General features: G+C 43.0%; 1 protein-coding gene across 1 annotated transcript in view; it reads left to right on the top strand.

The window, feature by feature from the left end:
* Nucleotides 1-15,922, top strand: part of COG2 (component of oligomeric golgi complex 2) — a 216,650-nt gene that overhangs the window by 158,159 nt on the left and 42,569 nt on the right. The window lies entirely within an intron of this gene.

A 15,922-nucleotide genomic window follows, 5' to 3' on the forward strand; every position in this document is an offset into this window, starting at 1 on the left:
GCATATTTACATTTAAATGTAAAAAAATCTTATAGCACTAAAATCCAACATATAGACCAGCACCCATGCAATCAGTGCCTATTTGCATAAACACAGAAGAACAAATGAACCCATTATACTTCAGGGTGGAATAGAGCCCCTGCAAATCCAGAAATAAAAGTACATAATGTGTGATGCACTTCATTATATTGGAGATGATGGCAGGTAGTTTGCTATTAACCAGTCCAATGTCATTCACACCGGTGACAAAAATTGGTTAACATTTGTGGTATATAGCGGATGAACATATGCATGTAATCTGGTCATCATCTTGTTGTTGATTAGACTATATCATTTACATCCACCTCCTTGCCAGTGGTCTGTGTGTAGAAAATTCCAACGTTCTAATACATGTAATGTATCTTGTAAAAAATCCAGTACAGTCACCATGGATGCAATGACCAGCTTCTATACTGTATAAAGTCTCAAGGAGAGGCACTAACATGCCATTATCCTGCTGGAAGGAGCCATCAGAAGATGGGTACATTGTATTTATAAAGGGATGGGCACGGTCAGCAACAATACTCAGGCCATGACGTTTAAACAATGCTCAATTGCTACTAAGAGGCCCAAAGTGTGCCAAGAAAATATCCCCCACACCATTACACCAACACCACCAGCCTAAACCATTTATACAAGACAGGATGAATCCATGTTTTCATGTTTACACTAAATTCTGACCCTACCATCTGAATGTTGCAGCTGAAATCGAGACTCATCAGACCACGCAACGTTTTTCCAATCTTCTATTGTCCAATTTTGGAGAGCCTGTGCGAATTGTAGCCTAAATTTCATGTTCTTAGCTGACAGGAGTGGCACCCTGTGTGGTTTTCTGCTGCTGTAGCCCATCTGCTTCAAGATTCAATGTGTTGTGTGTTCAGAGATGGTATTCTGCATACCTTGATTGTAATGGGCGGTTATTTGAGTTACTGTTGCCAGTCTGCCTATTCCCCTCTGACATTAACAAGGCATTTTGGTCCACACAACTGCCGCTCACTGGATACTTTTTCTTTTTTGGGCCATTCTCTGTAAACCGTAGAGATGGTTGTGCATGAAAATCTCAATAGAGCAGCAGTTTTTGAAATACTCAGACCAGCTCGTCTGGCACCAACAGCCATGCCACGTTCAAAGTCACTTAAATCCCCATTCTGATGCTCATTTTGAACTTCAGCAAGTCGTCTTCACCATGTCTAGATGCCTAAATGCATCGAGTTCTTGCCATGTGATTGGCTTATTAGCAATTTGGGTTACCAAGCAATTAAACCGGTGTACCTAATAAAGTGGCCGGTGAGTGTATGTCCTATTCCATCAGCCCATAAATTCATATATTGTAGGGCAATGGAGGGCGAGCCGGTGAGTAGTCAACCGCCTAACGGGTTTCTCAGAATTACTAGCTGTATCAGGGGCAATAGGGGGCTGTACTTCCTTGGAATCTTAATTTCTCTTTCGTTCATCAATGGACACAGCGCTCCTTAAACCATAGCTACTGGGTTATATTACCTTCTGCAGGAGAATGACTAGGCAGAACAAAAAACATTTGGCTATGCCCATAGGCTTTCGTCAACTGGTATATAACCCCGCCTCTGCTGGTTCCCTCCTTCCATCCTAAAGTTCCTCAGTTAATCTGGGCTATCCCCCCCCCCCTCCATCCCCCCTTTGTAAGGGTTTTGGGAGGTGTGTGTCCTGCCCTGGCGGTGATGAGGCACCTTGGTCTGGTGGGGTCCTAGTGCAGAGGGCACAGTGGAGACCACTAGGTGCGCACCCTACTGTGTGTGTGCAGTTTGGGGGTCCCAGTGCAGAGGGCGCATCAGTGCAGAGTGCGCAGCGTCCCCCTAATGTTTGCCCTGCGTGGAGTACAGTACCTTCAGGGGGGTCTCCTTGCAGATGGCGCAGCAGTGCAAAGGGAGCAGGGAGGATCCCGGCAGTATTCTTTTGGCTGTCTCGAAGGGCCTGCGGCCATGCTTGGAAAGCCAAATTAAGTCACGGCTGTAATTTTTCCCTTATTTTGGCCTGCTGGTGGCCATGTTTGTGTAGCCCGTGTTATCACAGCGGCAATTTTCTTAGTCCAGCGAGACGCTGGAGGCGGCCTGAGATGCGTGTAGATGCTGGGGCTCCTCCTCTTCTTCCTCTTCTCCTCTTGCTGTGCCCAGGATTATTGAAGTGGATGGCGTCCATGGTGGTTGCTGTGTCAAATTTGCAGCGCTCCTCTTGCTGGTAGGGTGAGTGCTTGGGTCTCTCTCTGCTAATAGGTACCCCGAGAATTGGGGGATCTTTTAGTGCCAAAAAACTTTTGTGCTGCAGGGTCTCCCTTATCCTGATGGAGCCTCGGGGTCACATCTCATTCCCTGATCCCCTCATGGAGGTGGCAGGTCCCTCAGAACCCCAGCTTCCCATGATTGCGCTTACAGCGGTCCTACAGTCATTGGTATCCCAGGTGGAAGTAGCATGTGGGCAAAGGCCCAGGAAGAAGTGTCCCTCCGCCTTCCCCTGCTCAGCCTGTCTCCTCTCATTCTTAGCCTGAGGCCGCCTTGGATAATGCCCATCCAGGGAGACTTGATATCACGCCCCTGATCCATCCAGTAGTGAGGATGATTCCTCCATGGTCGCAGCAGCGAATGAAAAGGCGCTGGTAGACACACTTATTACTGCAGTGTGTGAAACTTTAAAAATGGAGGATGTGGCTGATGTGGCCACGGACATGGTTATGTCTTGGTACGCATAAGTCACCTCACACACCAAAGGTGTTTCCTTATCTGCCTCTTTTTGATAGGTTTATCTATAAGGAATAAGAGCAACCAAAGCTACCCTTTGGGGTCTGGTGGTATCCACCTTCAAGACAGTTCTGTTTGCACAGTCCTACATGCAACTCCCTCAGCAAATTCAGCTCCACAGGAGGTTCATGGCGAGGTCACGGGTTCCTCTGGCAAATGCCACAGGCGTCCTAGGGGTACGATAAGGCCAGTATGTGGCCAGTTTATATGATCTAGTTTGTATGTTCCTCCATCTAAAATATTTTAGTTTGATGTTCGAATTGAGTTGTACAGTTTTTAGGTCACATTAAAGGTGAAAAAAGTTCTGAAATTATTTATCTTTGTCTCAATTTTTTTACATCACAGAAACCTGACATTTTAACTGGAGTATGTAGACTTTTAATATCCACTGTATCCCAGTGGCATGTCCAGCACTAATATCTAAAAATTGGATAATATTGACAAGTTAGGTCCTGTACCACCTTGACAGGATTTTGAAAGTCGTTTCTTGGCATTAGGTACTAATGGAAGATCTAGGTGTGAGATGTAAAATTCTCTGGCATTGTTCCGGGAGAGAAGCTCAAGTTTTAGGTCAGTCTCCCACTGTTGAAGGTGAAAATGGGCTCCATTCACAAAGCGGTATTGTACTGCATCTGACTATGCGGTCAGATACCACGCCGCATTTTTGAAAGTCTTTTTACATTCACTAAAAAACACTAAGTGAGTTATTTTATGAAGTTGTGCAATATTTTAATAGTAAAAACCTGCAGTTATTTAACAGGGGCTGTAAATAGCTGGTTGTAAAGTAGCGGGCAGCCGTCAGTGTCCTTAACAACCAGTGACTGTCGTGGTTAAGGAGCGGATGGCCGCCACATCCTTGAAAACCGATGAGTCATCAGTTGTCAGCGGGGTTCCCACCTGACAGCTGAATGTAAAAAAAAGAATTGATAGCAATTTTAGGGTGTGGATTTTTTAGGGAAACCTCCACGCCAGAATAAAAAAAAAAATTGCATGGGATCCCCCACCGTCCCAAAATCCATACTAAACCATTATCCGAGCAGCCCAGTAGGTCAGTAAAGGGGGGGGGGGGCGAGCGCCGCATTCTGAACCACACCAAGCCACATGAACTTGACAGGGAGGGGGTGCACCATGATGATGGGGACAAGGGCCTCTACCCCACAGCCCTGGCCGGTGGTTGTGGGGGTCTGTGGGTAAGGGGTTTATCGAATCTGGAATCCCCCTTTAACCACTTAAGCCCCATTCCGACCAGGGGGTATTTTGCGATTCGGCACTGCGTGACTTTAACAGACAATTGCGCGGTCGTGCGACGCTGTACCTAAACGAATTTGACGTCCTTTTTTTCCCACAAACAGAGCTTTATTTTGGCGGTATTTGATCACCTGTGTGATTTTTTGATCAGGCGCTATAAACAAAAAAAGAGCGTCAATTTTGCAAAAATAACAATATTTTTCACATTTTTTTTATATGAAATTCCCCCAAAAAAAAAAAGTAAAAATCAAAATTTTTTTTAATTTTCGGCCAATTTGTTTTATGCTACATATGTTTGGTAAAAAAAAATCGCAAAAAGCGTATTTTGATTGGTTTGCGCAAAAGTTAACGCGTAATGGCGGCGATCTGCGATTTTTTTTTTTTTGCGGTACTGCGACATTGCGGCGGACAGATCGGACCCTTGACTGACATTTTTGACACTTTTGGGGTTACCAGTGACATTTCTACAGTAATCAGTGCTATATATATGCACTGTTACTGTAAAAATACACTGGCAGTGAAGGGGTTAACTTTATTTGAGAGGGAGGGGCTGTGTGTGTCCCTAGGGGCGTGATTCTAACTGTGATTGGCTGTGGCTTGAGGTGTAGTTACACTGATCAACGGTTCTACATAGTAGAACCGTATGATAAGTGTTTCTACACAGGGAGAACTGACAGGCAGCTTGTTTACACAAGCTGCCTGCCTTTCTCCCTCTCCCCCGCCGATCGCCGAGTGACCAGCGGACATCGGGTCCGTCGGTCACACGCGCTCGCTCCCCAGACCCTCCCAGGCTAGTGACGTACCGATACGTCACTCTGCCTGTGAGGGGCTGACCGCCGCAGTATATGTTCGTGCGGCGGTCGGCAAGCGGTTAACAAGGTGGCCCCAGATCCTTTTTTTTGCCTTTTTAACCTCCCTGGCGGTATGATTATGTCAGGAATTACATGCCAAAAGCGGTACAATTGTTTTCATGGAAATTTGGCGTTATGTATTATAGGCCTACAATTCTTAGTAATTACTGACTTAAACCTGACCAAAACAAGAGTCTAGTAGACATCCCAGATGTGATCAATTTGAAACACAAACGCGTGAATTATAATCGAATCAATAATATTATTTAATATATAATATATATAATAAAATTATATTATTGATTAGATTATAATTCATGCATTATATATTATATATAGATATATGTGTGTGTATGTGTGTGTGTGTGTATATATATGTGTATATATATATATATATATATATATATATATATATATATATATATATATATATATATATATATATATATATATATATATGTATGTGTGTGTGTATATATATATATATACACACACACACACACACACACACACACACACACACACACACATATATCTATATATAATGCATGAATTATAATCTATATATATATATATATAATAGAAAATGTGTTTTGTGCAACGTTTTTTTTTTTTAATTTCCCTCCCTAGTTCCGCTCCCATGCAGCATTGCTGCTGCAGGGAACGGAACTAGGAAGTGATCACACCGACGGAGGAGCAGCGGGACTCTTGGCTGGCGATCTCAGCAATGAGAGATCATCGCTGGATCGCCAGGATAAGGTAAGAGAACACCGCTGCGCTCTCTGCACATCCACCCCGAGCGTGACTCGGGGTTACTGATCCTGCAATGAAAAATCCACCCCGAGTCACGCTCGGGATTACCGCCAAGGTGGTTAAATATAACAATTTAGGAGCTGCCTAGTTTATTGTACAAACCATTATATGTGAATTCATTACTAAATGAATGAATAAATGTAAAAAACACAAATTTAAAATGTATAAACACAAATATATAGAAATTCAGTCCATATCCACATGTGTTGTTCATTCGTGGAATAACAGATGGTGCAGTCTCTAATAGTGCCGTGCTGTATTCCTTTAAATAGGGTGCAAAAAGGCAATGCTTTTCTTCCCACCAGTGATCCCACTCACTCAGTCTTTTTGTTTCCAATTTTCTATTGTGAAGTTTTGGGAACATTGATATGTGAAGAATGAAAAGAAAAGCAGCATCTATTTAACCACTTCTGGACCGGAGGGTTTTCCCCCTTAATGACCAGGCCACTTTTTGTGATTTGGCACTGCATTATTTTAACTGACAATTGCGCAGTCGTGCGACGCTGTACCCAAATAAAATTGATGTCTTTTTTTCCCCATAAATAGAGCTTTCTTTTGATGGTATTTGATCACCTGTGCAATTTTTATTTTCTGCGCTATAAAAAAAAGCGACAATTCTGAAAAAAAAAAACAATATTTTTTACTTTCTGCTATATAACATTCCCAATAAAAAAAATTAAAAAAATTTATTTTCATCATTTTAGGCCAATTTGTATTCTGCCACATATTTTTGGTAAAAAAAAATCCCAGTAGGTGTATATTGATTGGTTTGCGCAAAAGTTATTGCGTCTTCAAACTAGGGAAAAGATCTATGTCATTTTTATTTATTTTTTCTAGTAATGGTAGCGATCAGCAATTTTTTTTGGCAGGACTTCGACATTGCAGCGGACAGATCGGACACCTAATTGACATTTTTTACACTTTTGGGGGGAGCAGTGACATTAGTACAATAATCAGTGCTACAAATATGCACTATTACTGTAGTAATGACACTGGCAGGGAAGGGGTTAACACCAGGGCTGATCAAAGGGTTAAATGTGTGCTTAGGGGTGCTTTCTAATGGTGTGGGGGATGGGCTTATGGAATGAACACAGGGACCTGTGTTCTTAAATAGGAGGAACACAGGAGCCCTGTGTTCATTGCTTCCATGTTTACAACAGTCTGCTTCCATGTTTACAATGGCAGACCGCTGTTCTGTCTCCACGGGGAGCGATCGTGGGTGCACGGCGGCAATCGAGGTCGCCAGACCTGCAGATCAACTTCCCCTTTGGCGAATGGGCGAAGCGACGTACAGGTACATCGTTTCACGGGAACGAGCCGACCAGCAATTTACAGTGCCTTGCGAAAGTATTCGGCCCCCTTGAACTTTGCGACCTTTTGCCACATTTCAGGCTTCAAACATAAAGATATAAAACTGACATTTTTTATGAAGAATCAACAACAAGTGGGACACAATCATGAAGTGGAACGAAATGTATTTGATATTTCAAACTTTTTTAACAAATAAAAAACTGAAAAATTATTCAGCCCCCTTAAGTTAATACTTTGTAGCGCCACCTTTTGCTGCGATTACAGCTGTAAGTCGCTTGGGGTATGTCTCTATCAGTTTTGCACATCGAGAGACTGAAAATTTTGCCCATTCCTCCTTGCAAAACAGCTCAAGCTCAGTGAGGTTGGATGGAGAGCGTTTGTGAATAGCAGTTTTCAGTTCTTTCCACAGATTCTCGATTGGATTCAGGTCTTGACTTTGACTTGGCCATTCTAACACCTGGATATGTTTATTTGTGAACCATTCCATTGTGGATTTTGCTTTATGTTTTGGATCATTGTCTTGTTGGAAGACAAATCTCTGTCCCAGTCTCAGGTCTTTTGCAGACTCCATCAGGTTTTCTTCCAGAATGGTCCTGTATTTGGCTCCATCCATCTTCCCATCAATTTTAACCATCTTCCCTGTCCCTGCTGAAGAAAAGCAGGCCCAAACCATGATGCTGCCACCACCATGTTCGACAGTGGGGATGGTGTGTTCAGGGTGATGAGCTGTGTTGCTTTTACGCCAAACATAACGTTTTGCATTGTTGCCAAAAAGTTCGATTTTGGTTTCATCTGACCAGAGCACCTTCTTCCACATGTTTGGTATGTCTCCCAGGTGGCTTGTGGCAAACTTTAAACGACACTTTTTATGGATATCTTTAAGAAATGGCTTTCTTCTTGCCACTCTTCCATAAAGGCCAGATTTGTGCAGTATACGACTGATTGTTGTCCTATGGACAGAGTCTCCCACCTCAGCTGTAGATCTCTGCAGTTCATCCAGAGTGATCATGGGCCTCTTGGCTGCATCTCTGCTCAGTCTTCTCCTTGTATGAGCTGAAGGTTTAGAGGGACGGCCAGGTCTTCGTAGATTTGCAGTGGTCTGATACTCCCATTTCAATATTATCACTTGCACAGTGCTCCTTGGGATGTTTAAAGCTTGGGAAATCTTTTTGAATCCAAATCCGGCTTTAAACTTCTCCACAACAGTATCTCGGACCTGCCTGGTGTGTTCCTTGTTCTTCATGATGCTCTCTGCGCTTTAAACGGACCTCTGAGACTATCACAGTGCAGGTGCATTTATACGGAGACTTGATTACACACAGGTGGATTCTATTTATCTTCATTAGTCATTTAGGTCAACATTGGATCATTCAGAGATCCTCACTGAACTTCTGGAGAGAGTTTGCTGCACTAAAAGTAAAGGGGCTGAATAATTTTGCACCCCCAATTTTTCAGTTTATTTAACAAAGTTTGAAATATCCAATAAATTTCGTTCCACTTCATGATTGTGTCCCACTTGTTGTTGATTCTTCACAAAAAATTAGTTTTATATCTTTATGTTTGAAGCTTGAAATGTGGCAAAAGGTCGCAAAGTTCATGGGGCCCGAATACTTTCGCAAGGCACTGTATGTACGGCAGCTGGTTGGCAAGTGGTTAAAGTGATTGTAAAGCTGTTAATTTTTTTTCTTTCTTAAATTTAAAACGTCCTACTTATAGTGCTCGGCATTAACGAGTACACCTTTTTTTGAAAAGTAAGATTTTAATCAATAGCTCAATGAACACAAGAACAATTTCCAAAATGTTGACAGAACTGAGTTTTATAGAACATTTGTTTAGTTTATTGCATGAAACTAAGGATAATAATATAACTTTGATTACAAAATCATCAGTTTTACACAAATTGATGCAAAATGAATACACCCCACAACAAAACCTACTGCATCTAGTATTTTGTATGACCTCCACAATTTGTAAGAACAGCACCAAGTCTTCTAGGCATGGAATGAACAAGCTGCAACATATTGCAACATCTATCTTTTTCCATGCTTTACAAAAAGTGTAGCTGCTGATTTTTAACCGCTTCCATACAGAGCAGTTAGACACCCTTCCTGCCCAGACCAATTTTCAGCTTTCAGCACTCTCACACTTTGAATGACAATTGCTCAGTCATGCTACACTGTAACCAAACAAAATTTTTATCATTTTTTTCACACAAATAGAGCTTTCTTTTGGTGGTATTTGATCACAACTGGGGTTTTTTTTTTTTCGTGATATATGCAAAAAAAGAGCAAAAATTTTGAAAAAAAAAACACTTTTTTTTAGTTTAAATTATGAAATTTTGCAAAAAATAAATTTTTCTTCATACATTTGGGCCAAAATGTATACTGCTACATGTCTCTGGTAAAATTAACCCAAATTAGTGTATATTATTTAGTCTGTGTGAAAGTTATTGAGTCTAGAAGCTATGGTACCAATTACTGAAAATTGATCACACCAGATGTACTGACTGCCTATCTCCTTTCCTGAGGCCCTGAAATGTCAGGACAGTACAAATACCGACCAAATGACCCCTTTTTGTAAAGTAGACAGTCCAATGTATTTAGTAAGAGGCATGGTGAGTTTTTTGAAGTTGTAATTTTTTCCCACAATTCTTGGGAAAATGAAGAAAAAAATGTTTTTTTCTTTTTTTTCCCACAAAGTTGTCAATTTATAAGCTATTTCTAACACATAGCATGTACACAGCAAAAATTACACCCAAAAATACATTCTGCTACTCCTTCCGAGTATGGCGATACCACATGTGTGAGACTTTTACACAGTCTGGCCACAAAAAGAGACTCCACGTCCAAGAAGCACATTCAGGCGTTCTAGGAGCATAAATACACATAAAACTTTCTTACTACCTATCGCATTTTTCAAGGCCCTAGAGCACCAATACAATGGAAAAGTCCACAAAATGACCCCATTTTGGAAAGCAAACACTCCAACGTATATTCTATGAGGCATTATGGGTCGTTTGAACATATCATTTTTTTCCACAGGTTTTTGGAAAATGTGGGAAAAAAATGAAAACTTTTTTTTTTTTACACAAAGTTGTCAATTTATAGGATATTCCTAACACATAGCATGTACACAGCAAAAATGACACCCCAAAATACATTCTGCCACTCCTCCGGAGTATGGCAATACCACATGTGTGAGACTTTTTCACAGCCTAGCCATATAGAGGGGCCTAACATCCAAGGAGCATCATCATGCATCCTAGCCACTTGCCTAGGCCTATTTTTGACATTTGGTGTTTACAAGCTAAAATCAGTTGTTTTGCTAGAAAACTGCTTAGAACCCCCAAACATTATATATTTTTTTTTAGCAGAGACCCTAGAGAATAAAATGGAGATTATTGCAATATTTTTTATCACACCGTATTTGCGTAGCGGTCTTCCAAACGCAATTTTTTTGGAAAAAATTCACTTTTTTTAATTAAAAAATAAGAAACCAGTAAAGTTAGCCCAATTTTTTTCCATAATGTGAAAGATAATGTTACGCCGAGTAAATAGATACCCAACATGTCATGTTTCAAAATTGCGCACGCTCACGGAATGGTGACAAACTTTGGTACTTAAAAATCCCCATAGGCGACAATTTAAAAATTTCTACAGGTTGCCATCTTTCAGTTACAGAGTAGGTCTAGGGCTCAAATTATTCCCCTTGCTCTAACGATCGCGGCGATACCTCACATGTGTGGTTTGAACACCGTTTACATATGTGGGCGGGGTTTCTGTATGCATTCGCTTCTGCGCGCGAGCTAACGGGGACAGGGCGCTTTAATTTTTTTTTTTTTTTTTTTACTATTTATTTTATTTATTATTTTTTATTTTTACACCGTTTAAAAAAAAAAAAAAAATGATCATTTTTATTTCTATTAAAAGAAATGTAAATATTCCTCGTAATAGAAATAGGCACGACAGGACCTCTTTTTTGTGAGATCTGGGGTCAAAAAGTGCTCAGATCTCACAAGTACACTAAAAGATAGAAAAAAAATAAATAAATAAATAATTATAATATAAAATGAAAAAAAAAAAAAAAAAGGACCTTTAAACCGGTTGCTAGGCAACAACATTTTCCGTAGCTCCGGTCCTCCAAGACCATAGAGTCAAGTGAGGGCAAGCTTGCCCTCACTCGACATCCTGTCTGTGAGGATTCGGGACCGGATCGTTTTCCCCGCTGCCGGCGGGTCCGGTAAGCGGGGAAAAGGACCGGAACGCGTCGGGAGGGGGGGGGGCGCCTCTTCCGCCATCCCGGAAGGGTGATCCCACGGCGAATCCGCCACTGGGACCACCCTTATCGGAAAGCCAACCGTCCACCGTTTAAAAAAATACCAGGGTTATGGCAGCTATCTGCTGCCATAACACCGGTATTTAGGTTTAAACTGAGGACGTATATAAACCTTTTTGGACTTGGACATGGTGGCTGTATGAAGGGTGACAGGTACTCGGGTACTTTGTTGGGCAGGTGACAGGTACTCTGGTACTGATGAGCAGGTGGCAGGTACTCGGGTACTCCGATAGGCAGGTGACAGGTACTCGGGTACTCTGATGGGCAGGTGACAGGCAGGTGATAGGTACTGATGAGTAGTACTCACTGACTGATAGGTGATACTGTACTGATGATCAGTACTGATACGTGATAGGTACTGATGAGTACTGATGAGTAGTGATGGGTACTGATGAGCAGGCGGCAAGTACTTGGGTACTTCAGGCGTCAGGTACTCTGATGAGCAGGTGGAAGGTACTCGGGTACTCTGATGGGTAGGTGACAGGTACTCAGGTACTCTGATGACGGGTACTCCGTTGACAGGTACTCAAAGTACCCGAGTACCTGTCATCAGAGTACCCGAGTACCTGTCATCAGAGTACCCGAGTACCTGTCATCAGAGTACCCGAGTACCTGTCATCAGAGTACCCGAGTACCTGTCAGAGTACCCGAGTACCCGTCATCAGAGTACCCGAGTACCCGTCATCAGAGTACCCGAGTACCCGTCCTCAGAGTACCCGAGTACCTGTCCTCAGAGTACCCGAGTACCTGTCCTCAGAGTACCCGAGTACCTGTCCTCAGAGTACCCGAGTACCCGTCATCAGAGTACCCGAGTACCCGTCAGAGTACCCGAGTACCTGTCATCAGAGTACCCGAGTACCTGTCATCAGAGTATCCGTCATCAGAGTACCTGAGTACCTGTCACCAGCCCATCAGAGTACCTGAGTACCTGTCATCTGAGTATCTGATGACAGGTACTCGGGTACTTTGATGGGCTAGTGACAGGTGCTCTTTATTGGGGGGGGGGGGCAATCAGTGTGGTTGGGGTGCACTGTAGTTGGTAACTAGCTGTTACCACACTCTCTTCCTCACACAGGATCAGTGTGTGAGGAGGAGAACACGGTGACAGCTAGTTACCGTGTTCTCTGTTGACATTTGTGACCGGCTGTGATTGGACACAGCCGGTCACGTGGTAAAGAGCCAATTTCATTGGCTCTTTACCTAGATCGGGGATCGACTCTGTCCGAGGGACGAGCCTCGTCCCCGATCGCTGCTCTGCGCGCCCCCGGGGGCGCGCATTGCAGAGAGAACGAGCGGCTCGTGCTGGAGCCGCTCATGTGATCGGCTGTGATTGACACAGCCGATCACGTGGTAAACAGCCAATTTCTATTGGCTGTTTACCTTGATCAGTGATGGGCTATGTCCGAGGGACGAGCCTCATCCCTGATCGCGCCGTTGCGCGCCGCCGGGGGCGCGCAGTAGCAGCTAGAACGGGCCGACGTCATATGACGGCGGCCCGGATCTAGACAACCACTTTGCCGACGTCATTTTACATGACTCGGTATGGAAGTGGTTAATAAACACACACTCACCTGTCCCACGGTCCAGTGATGCACGTCCTGTGTGGATGGGCAGTCTTCTGTGACCTGTGACGTGTTCCAGAAGATTGCAGGGAGGGGGAGAGGAGAGCTTCCACTTGAGCCGCCTAGGCCTCCTGAGCGGAAGTGGGAGCGGGAGTGGGTGTCCTATCTAGGTACCCACTCCCCCCACAAAAATAAAATGTGGTATGTCAGGAGGCCTTAAAGTGGAAGTTCCACTTTTGGGGGTACTCCGCTTTAAGAACGACCTCTTTTAGAGCCTTGATGCTGGTTGGAGAGTGATGCTCAACTTGTCCCTTCAGAGTTTCCCATAGGTGTTCGATTGGGTTCAGATCAGGACATAATTTGCCACTGAATCACTTTCACCCTGTTGTTCTTCAGAAATACAATGCTGACCTTAGATGTGTGTTTTGGATCACTTTCATGTTGGAAAAGCCCAGATGCTTTTCTGTATGCGTGTTTCTGATGCAGTCCAGTGCATTTCCCCCCCTCCCCCCCCCTTATTTGTGTCTTCAAATAAGGATGTGTTCCAATGCATTTTTGGTGCGTTTCAGTGTGATTTTTATCCATTTTACCACGTTTCAATACATTAGAGTGCAGAAAAATGCAGTATATTCTACTTTTTCTTTTTTGTATGAAACTTGAACACACTGGAACTGACCACACTGGCATGAACTATGCCATTGTAAACCATAACCTGTTATCCATGCATTTTTGATCCAGAAAAAACGCACTAGACTGCATGTGGTGTGAACTGGCCCTCAATAAAATGCAGCTCCCCGACTCAGCAGCACTAATGCCGCCCCTTAGAAGGACACAGCCTCCACCATGTTTCATTGTAGGCACCATGCATTTTTTTTTTTGTACTCCTCACCTTTGCAGCACCATACAGTTTTAAAGCCATCAGTTCCAAAAATATTTATCTTGGTCTCATCACTTCAGAGTATAGAGTCCCAGCAGTCTCCTTTTTCAGCATGGGCCCTGGTAAATTCTAGACTGACTTTTTTGTGCATGGGCTTTGAGAGGCTTGCATGCCATTCTTCTGCAGTGAAAGCCATATTGTGTCACAGGAAACAATCGCCCCAGTTTGGCTTTCTACTTCTGTAGCTAACTGCAGTGAACTTGCATGGCGATTTTCTTCAACTCTTCTCATCAGAAGATGCTCCTGTTGAGGTGTTAAGTTCCGTGAGGCGGCCAAGATATCTTTGTGAGATGGTTGCAGTTCATCTGTTAAATTTTTGTATCACTTTTGCTACAGTATTCTGACAAGTAAAGCTTTGCTGATCTTAGTGTAGCCTTCACCTTTCTTGTGTGAATAATTTATTTTCTTTCTCAGGCCTTGTGACATTTCTTTTCCATGGGGTGTCATTGCTGACAGCATAAAATGGGAATGGGATTTCTTTAAGTAACTCCTTTTTATAATTAACTGTCTGCTGGACACCTGTTTAATGAATAATTAGACTCACCTGTAGTTAGTCTTGTTAATTACGATTTTGTTGCCTAAAATTTAGCTTTGCTCCTAAGGGCCCTTTCACACTGGCGGACCGTTCAGATCCACCTGTCAGTTTTTTTGGCAGATCTGAATGGTCACCCCATGCATCTCTATGGGGCATCGGATGTCAGCGGAGACATGTCCACTGACATCCGATCCATCAAATCTGGACGGATGGAAACCCTATTTTCCACCCATCCAGCGGATCGGATGAGAACGGACCAACGGGCCGTTCCCATCCGATTCCCCCATAGAGATGCATGGGGACCTGACAGCTGTGTCTCCGCACACAGCACAGAGAACAGCTGTCATTCTCCTGCTCAGTGGGGGGTCGGCGGATCGATCCCCCGCTGAGAAAAACTGAGTCCGTCCGACAGACTACATGTGTGAACGAGCCCTTAGACTTTCATTGGGGTTTATTTATTTTTGCAACATGGTCTTAAATGAATTTGTGCAAATTAACAGTATTGGTTGCAATCAATGGTCTGCATTTGTGGGAGTATTTAGTAGTAAAGTGTAGTATAGTATAGAAAATGACAGTTGACTCTGAAAAGAAAGTAAAGGTTTTCTGACAAATCTGTTGTTGGGGGGGGGGGGGGGGGATTTAATTTATGCTGAACACTGTACCTTCTCTGTGCAATGGTTTTACAAGCAGCAGCCCCAATCCTCCTCTTCTGGAGTCCCCACTGGTGCTCCTATCTTTTCTTCTTCAGGCAGTGTCTCCATAGAAAATCAGCTTCTATGGGGGCAGTCGTGCAGACTTTCTCCTGAGCCAGCCTATCTGTGTCTGTCGCAGACAAGGCAGCTCACCACAGCTTTAGATGCAGTTTCTATTCATTTCAGTGGGGAGATGTGTTTCTGGTACATTTTTTTTTTTTTAATTCAATCAAAAATGCAGCAAGCAGGATTTTACAAAACTCAGCAGACACACAACTGATCAGTGTGAAGAGTTCCATAGGCTTCCATGGTTTTTCCTCCTGCTTTAACGCAAGAGTGAAGGATAATGGATCACTATGAAAGCATCCTTAGTGTTTCATTAAATAAGAGATGACAGAAACTTTAGCAGTATATCAGCTTTTTGTACAGAATTTGAAAGCAATACTTTCACCTCCTTTATATAAACCTACATTTGTAGGTACAATACAGCAAAAATCAAATAGAAAATATATGTGCATGCAATAAAACACAATTTTCGATTTGTGTGCTGAGGGACTCCGGATTCTTATTTTCATGAACTGTACTTCCACCCCAAAGCACTGAGCACTAGACCAGAAACAAACTTTAGAACGTCCCTGGAACTATAACCCCTCCCACATCTACCATGCTCAGTCTTTGCTGGAGTCTTTAGAAGGATGGGATGTCTTTTCTTCTGTTCTTCTGCTTCCAAGACTTTTTATTAAATGACTTCAATCGACAGCTGCTAGATTCAGCTTTAACTTTACCAACCCTGGCGAGCTCCCCAGTTCGGCCATCAAGTGTGGGATA

Source organism: Pelophylax lessonae (genome assembly GCF_965119305.1).
Source record: "Pelophylax lessonae genome assembly, chromosome: 3".
Lineage (NCBI taxonomy): Eukaryota > Metazoa > Chordata > Amphibia > Anura > Ranidae > Pelophylax > Pelophylax lessonae.